At 34.9% G+C, this 8,075-nt stretch overlaps 1 protein-coding gene and 1 long non-coding RNA gene across 2 annotated transcripts in view; both read left to right on the forward strand.

The window, feature by feature from the left end:
• LOC107221709 (flotillin-2) overlaps window positions 1-8,075 on the forward strand; it is a 533,503-nt gene that overhangs the window by 127,264 nt on the left and 398,164 nt on the right. The gene's annotated exons all lie outside the window — the stretch shown is intronic.
• The window catches only part of LOC124292851, a 36,120-nt gene that overhangs the window by 7,065 nt on the left and 20,980 nt on the right, over window positions 1-8,075 (forward strand). The window lies entirely within an intron of this gene.

Here is an 8,075-nt window from a genome sequence, read left to right on the forward strand (position 1 = left end):
ACAGTCAGCCCGAGAAGCACTCGACGTTGGTTTGCTTCGATAGTGAAAGTGTTTCTCCTCCGGATTACGATGAGTTCACCTGTGCACGTTTACCTTGTCGTCGTTCACAGCTGCACCTTCACACTTCATCCATACCGGTGAACATCGTCTTCTACCTATTTGAATATCTTTGGACGAGCGGCTATCGCCTACTTCTCAACTTCTCAACGATTAGGCACGATGATGTGGTAATCCGTCCGTCCGTCCACCCCAACAACTCTCTTCTTTCTTCACCCATCGTCGAATTGGCCACCTCGGCACGCGTGCGACGCAGCACGTCGTGATTTTTTGACGGTTGTCGCTTTTATTTTCGAGAGAAAAAAAAAAAAACAATCGTCGGGTTTGGAACGATACGTTTCACGAAGGAATCAGGTGTTTGTGTGCAGAGAAAGGATTTGTTTAAATCTTTGACTCGACACGATTTTTATTTTTGCTACTAATTTTTTGGTAACAACCACCCAGTTTTTTAGTTCCGCATGGTCCCTGATATATTTTATATCGTAAGTCTAAATAAATTACAAAAGTCAGTCATTTATTTATTGCAAAAATATCGCATGTAAACGAATGGGCATTAATCATGAAAATTCGAATGCCAATTTTTACACAAACTTACAGTTTTTACAACATTCTTCTTGTTGCTTTTGTTTGTCTTCCTTGTTGGATCCGCCATTTTGAATTTTCAAATTTCGAGTTCAGATTCGTAATCAGTGACCCCAAAAACCATGCGACATAAAGTTTTATCAAAATCAAACAATCGTTTGAGTTCACGTCCGCCGTATTGGATCCGCCATTTTGAATTTTCAAATTTCGAGTTCAGATTCGTAATCAGTGACCCCAAAAACCATGCAATATAAAGTTTTATCAAAATAAAACAATCGTTTGAATTTACGTCCGCCATAGTGGATCCGCCATTTTGAATTTTCAAATTTCGAGTTCAGATTCGTAATCAGTGACCCCAAAAACCCATGTTTGCAAAATTTCAAGTCAATTGCATGTGAGGAAAAATGTGTGTACGAAAGGGTTAATTTTCCGAATGTGGCGATCAAATTCCTCACGTCATGATTCAACTCTATATTTCGTGAATTCAACAAGTCCTATATTTTTGTCCTTAACAAACAAATTTGAAGTACAATAAACGAAACTTTGAAAAGAAATTATCGGTACTTGTATTGTGAAATGACGATGTGTTGTGATTTATTTATACCGAACAACGGATTTTCAACACAGTCAAGTCTGAAAATTCGAAATGATGATGTTTTTTTCTTAAATGGTATCGTTATATATATATTGATTTGCCAAATTATAACATCTGTGTTTTGTTGAGGATTTAGCACGTGTATGGTCCAGTCAGACAAGACTCAAAACGACCAAGTCTTGGCGACTAATCTGAGTTCTAATAGGATTCATCAGAAAATTATCTCATGGGTACAGAAAACAATGGAAAACTGTGTATTTTGACCGTAACGTTTCAGTGATTAGTAACCTGAAACGGATTACGATCTGTCATTACTCCCAAATTCGTATCGGTTTTGTGGATTCCATGAACCAGACTTTGTATAAAATAAATGAACTGGCTTCGAATCATATAAAACCATTTTGTTGTAAACAATACAGTTGTACCTTATTCAAAATTCATTTCGGGTGATATCAATATAGAGAATCATGTAACCACCGAAATTGAAAAAACGTTTAATACAATTTCGGAACGATTTACAAAAACGAATGATTGATGAAATATATTTTCGTTAATAAATTTTATAAGAAAGTCAACCTTTTAAACTTGAATTTGCGGTTTTCTATTTGCTTTTTCCGTACTGCAGAGAGATTCTTGGGACAAAATTTCATTTGATTCACCACATAATTTCATGCATCAGGAAGGATTGGATCATTTTTTCCTTGACAGCAACAGAATGAAGTACGTTTCCATTGTTATAAATTTTGCTCGCAGCGTCTTGATGCTCAGATCTACGATTATATTGTTCCTTTCAAGGTTCGTGAAATTAGCCGTGCCGGCTTTGTTATTTTTAATAGCAACGCTTCGTGACCGGCGTGTAATTACCTTGCAAGCATTTTTTGCACACCGAGAATTCTACGTGAAATTTACACACAACAAATCTTCGCCATTTTTAATTACACGAGTCGCCTTTCTCCCGTTCATGTCATCCAAAAATAAAGAGATGTGTCGAAGGGCTAATCACTGAGTTTATTGCCTATAACCCAGATTTCAAGATCTTATGATTTTGAAAGATTTCTAAAGATTTCGAGGAGTTCAAAGACTATAGAAATGTCAGAGAGTTCTGACGATTTCATACGAAGATTTCAGGGGCATCTTGTGATTTTAAGCGTTCAGAGATTTCACAAATTTCATAATGTTTCGTTAGATTTGAATGGATTCCAAAGAATATCCCAAGATTTCATAGAGTTTCAAATATCAGAAATTTCAGAGAGTTCAGATGATTTCATGTTAGGATTTCAGGGGCATCTTGTGATTTTAAGCGTTCAGAGACTTCACAAATTTCATAATGCTTCGTTAGATTTCCGTGGATTCCAAAGAATGTTCAAAGATTTCATACAATTTCAAATATCAGAAATTTCAGAGAGTTCAGATGATTTCATGTTAGGATTTCAGGGGCATCTTGTGATTTTAAGCGTTCAGAGATTTCACAAATTTCATAATGTTTCGTTAGATTTCCATGGATTCCAAAGAATGTTCAAAGATTTCATACAATTTCAAAAATCAGAAATTTTAGAGAGTTCAGATGATTTCATACAAAGATGTCAGGGGCATGATGTGATTTTAAGCGTTCAGAGATTTCACAAGATTTTATAAGGTCCAAAAGATTTCATAGAATTTTAAGCACTTCAGAAATATAGAAGGCTTGAGATGATTTCATAATAGAATTTCACGGATCTCATATGGTTTCAAGTGTTTAAAGATTTCACAATATTTCAAAAGGTTTGATGAGATTTCAATGGATCGCAAAAGATTTCTTAGGATTTACAAGAATCCTAAAATATGGTTGGTCTTGGATGATTTCATATTAGGATTTCACGGATTACATGTGATTTTAAAGTGTTTAGAGATGTCACAAGATTTTACAAGGTTTCGTGAAATTTGAATAGATTTCAGAGGATTTTAAAAGAATTCGTAGAATTACAAAGACCAAAAATGCCACAGAGTTCAGATGATTTCGTATGAATATTTCAGGAACTTCATGCGATTTGAAAATGTTCAGGTTTCACAGAATTTCAAATTTCGATGGATTAAAAAGGTTTTACAGAATTTCAGACTTCAGAAATTTTAGAAATTTGATATGATTTCATGTTGGGATACCAAGGACTTTATACGATTTCAAGCATTTTGGGGCTTTTAAGAGATTCGATAGGATTTCAGTTATTTCTTGTAATCTCGAAGATTTTAAGGACTATAAATAATGTCACAAAATTTAATGGGAGATGCCCTCCAAATTTTTCAATCCTTCGATATATACCTAAACGTATTTTCCATGTCTCGTGATTTTATCGCAAGATAAAATTCCTAGATTTTGGTTTTGAAAACTTTTTAGCCCTCGTGTTAAATTTCATATCAGAATTCAAAAATTAATCTGCCCTAAAAATGTTCCCTAATTTTTTTTTCTTTTATTTTAGCGCGATAAGTAACAAAATAACAAAGCAATATCCAATCATGAGAATTTCTTATTTCGTACTGTGCAGTATACATTCTTCGAATATAAAATTAAAACCTGCAAAGAAGTGACCGAGTGGTTTTTAAATTTCACTTTCGTCGAATCAATCGGTGTATTAGTTTTATAATTAACAGGTTTGGCGCTTCGGTTTGGTAGCATTTTCAATTGCGCGAATGTTGAAACTCGCTCAAATATTTCGAATCATATTAATGAGCGTTCAATTCGCCCAGTTCGTAAGTGATTACAAAATCGACAATACTCGTAACTGAAAATACGAATTGCGAATCTCTCCATCGGATTTCTTTGCACCGCTAATCCGTATCGAATATTTTCAGTTTTCATTCGACAATTCACTCGTTTCACAAATAAATAAATCAATCAATCACCTTTTGCAGTTCGAAAAGTTTCATTTTATTCTTTTTTTTTATTTTTTTTCTGTTGTGTAAACAAACTTTCGACTCGTCTCCAGCTTCGCCGCCTTTCTCGGGTGTTTGAATATACCTCTTCAACAATTTGTCCCGAACATATTTGAACAACGGATTGCGTGTTCAACTTCTTTGCTCGCAGAACCGACACGTCCTCGAAACTCACGAGAAACACTTATTATAGTCATAATAATTTACTTCCTCATACCTTTGCACCTGTTTTTTCTTAGAAATGATACTAACGCAAAGATATTATTAGCAATGAAAAAGAATTATTATTTTTTCTTCCACGTCTACCGAGTCGTAACTCAATTTTCGAAACAGTTTCAACGAAAAGACGTGAATAAAAATCAGTTTTATATTACTTGAACGAAGTCGCATAGTTGCCAATGCTGTATTCAACATTGCTTGACTAAAATTGTTAAACCTCGAGAAAGTCTTTCATTCGAACATATATTACAACTCTCATCGAACAAGTAAACGACCCTTTAAACTATCGTCTTCCTACAATGATACATTTTGTTTTGCTTTGGCGAAAAACTTTCAAGAATGTATAATCAATGTTTAGGCATTCAAACAAACGAAAAAAGTTAAAAGTAATACTAGAGTTCAAAAAGCGAAATTCAATTTAAACGGATTTTACAATTTTATTACAAAAAAACTTGTTTTTTTTTTTTTTCATCGTGAACAAAATAAAAATCGCGAATTTAAATGAACAAAATCTATTTCATAGTCAGTGACTTTAAAATTGACGTAACACAGGTACATATACCAAGTTACATTTCCTTATATGAATGACAAGTTTGTTTAATAATGTTACAACGATTGATTATTTACATGGAATTTCAAATTCATCGACGTGCATTATGGGTAGAAAATAAGTTTTTTTACTCAAAAAAAGCTATCGTCTTTAGTGAATTCAATTTGATATACTTTGACCATGGTTTTTAAACACTCGAACAAAAAAAAAAAAAAAAAAAAAACTTCGCAAACGTGGTTTATTCGAGTAAAGTCAGTAAATGCTCTCTCCGTGTGTCCGATAATCAATATTTGTTTCTCGAAACTTAATTACACTTTCGTGTTTCGACTATACGCTGTAGCGACTTCAAACTTTTCATCAGCCACTTCGTTCCTTGTTCATTTCCTGTACGGATAGCTACATGGAATCTTGTGTACAAGTGTAACGGCAAAACTGCAACAGCATCTTTCATTTTTGGAGTCAAGGCCGTTGCAGCAGCGGCTAATAGAAGGTTGTTCAACTTTAGAAATTGAACGGTGCATGTCTCACGCCCATATAATCCCACTTTTTTTACTTCGATTTCCCTACGTAATAACCTGAGCCTTCTATTTTTAGACCTACAATATGCTTATAAAGCACGATAAGGTCGCCTTATTGATTTCTCCGTCCATCATCGGCATCCGAAAGTCTGTCTCTGACGTTATACTCCGAAGGGTTACCCTTCGTCACGTCCGAGAAGGAGGGCCAAAAATAACCTATTTCAGAATTTCTGGTTACGCAATTGAGTGTCTTGTTTGAAAGCACTAATTTTTGTTTTCGCTCCCATCGGCCAAATTCGATGTACACAGCGACAAGAGAAGGGAAAAATTTTTGGCAAAGCATATTTCTTGGATCAAATTTTTAAATATCGTTCTCGGTATTCGAAGTTTTTTTAATTAAACGAGGTGGGAAGATGCATCGTTTTTTCATATTCTCATCGCTCAGACGCTTTTGATAATACGGACTTGATACAGAAAGCATTTTGTAGTCGATGAAATTCCTTACGAAGTCATGGTTCAAGTTTTCATTCCAAACTCGTTAGCCTGGTCACTGTAAATGTCTGAAGATGAATTTTTAAATAAGATTGACTATCAAGATTTATAACTCGTGCAACGTTCGGAACTAAACAACGTTGTGTAAATATGTTTTTTACATAAAATCAAATGTCCTGCAAATTTAGCATTTTAATACTTGCGTATCACATTATACGTTGTGTATAATTTTTTTTAACTCCTTGTTACCTGATCTAGCGATGACTTGACGCATTTACAAACGTTGTGTAGGTGTAAATAGGAACGAATCTTTCATTATACTCGGTGAAAGTCTCTCTTCATTCAGTTTTATCTAGATAACGAATCGAGATACCAACAACAGGTTTTTATACGTTATATTAAGTATCTATCAAGCATTGTTTTACGCACTGTGGAATAATTACGTTTCTGATTTTGATAATAATATTCTTTCAAAGCATGCTTGAAAAGTTAGATTTTCGGAGCCTGCGGGATGTGCGTAAAATGCATCATTTCCAAACAGTGCGGTAAAACGATTTTGGTGCATGCGCACAATTGAAAAAGCTATATTTCACACACTAGTGCTTTTTGATTGGTGTACGCACTCTTTGCATTGAGCGTAAGTTACCTAACCTCAATTTTACAGGTTGTCAGTGGGACCCTCGTTACTTCGCAAATCAATCTTTTCGTCACAGGTGTTAGAAAAAATAACGCGTACAAGTGATATCTGGCTCGTACGATGGCAGCACTTGCTCTAACATTGAGGCTCATGCTACAAACTTCACACTCATCGGAAATCGTCCACTTTTCGCACTAGTGACGCAATGTACTATGACATAGGTATATACGTATAACGTGTATGGATTTCATGGAAATAAAAAAAAAAAGTAAAACCTAATTCGCGAAGAATATTTCGCAGAAGAAAAAAGTGTTCGATAAAAAAGCTTCACAATCCCGATAGACAAAATAAAGTAAACAATTTTAGGACCGCGTAGGGATGAGTGAACTAGTACTCGAGAAATTTTGTTATTCTGGATGAAAATCGTTGAGTCAACTGTTTTGTAGATATAATTATGCAGGAAATTTGAGGTAGGTACTTGAGTTATTGACTCAATGACGATGTCCGAAAGTTTTTTTATTCACCATTCTCGAAAATATTTGATTTGATTGAATGATATTCAATCTGTGAGTGTTTCGCTACTCTTTTCAGTCACGGTAAATCCACACCCAACGTACAAAGTCGTGCAATCAAGTATGTATGGATTACTCCATACCGACGATATTCTGAAATCGCACGTATTATATCGTTGTAGCGTATAATGCATTCTCCGCACGCAATTCTTGTTTGGATTTGTATATTTCAACGTGTGCAGACGTAACGTACAAACCCAAACTTGCCGGCAGTAAAATGAAAGTTTTGCGTGGTGATGAATTTCGACTGTATATTTATCTTTCTACGTCCCACTTATCGTTTTCTTTTTCTCCAGTTCTTCCGTGGTGTAATGTGCGAAAAAAAATCTGCACCCGGTGTTTCTTCAAGATTAATTAGTTTATCATACTTGATCGCGCTATCAGTTGAGGTTAATTAAAAATATTGAATACACTAAATGAACGTCGGACGTCCTGTTGCATATATACAGACTGGTTCTTTAATTATTCAGTTCCTCAGTCGGAGTGTCGTGTACCTACATTATAAAAGCATATCGTTAATATCTACATGCTTCCGAGCTGATGAACTCTCTCCTTTGATTTCTGGTTAAGGACATGGCTATTCGGTACCAACTATATTGGTACAATTCACTCTTGAATGCAGGAAACACAAGCTGACGTCATTCGTGGTTCGATTATTTTTTCAAGTGAGTTGAAAACGTGGTATTATGCAATTGCCGTTCTTATTCAGAAATATCGTTATTGCAGAATTTTAGACTGTCGGTAAGGTAGGAAGTCTTGCCTGGTATTCATATCTACGAGATTCCAGTGAAAATAAAAAGTCAACGGAGTCCTGGGATAACGCAGAAATTTTTTCAAATTCTGTTTGAAACAACAATCGTACGGAAATATGATTGTGCACGGTTGATTGTAAAAATGAACAATAATTACGTTATCCAAGATAGTAATACAAAATATCGCTTGTCTG

This window comes from Neodiprion lecontei, chromosome 2 (genome assembly GCF_021901455.1).
Source record: "Neodiprion lecontei isolate iyNeoLeco1 chromosome 2, iyNeoLeco1.1, whole genome shotgun sequence".
Classification (NCBI taxonomy): domain Eukaryota; kingdom Metazoa; phylum Arthropoda; class Insecta; order Hymenoptera; family Diprionidae; genus Neodiprion; species Neodiprion lecontei.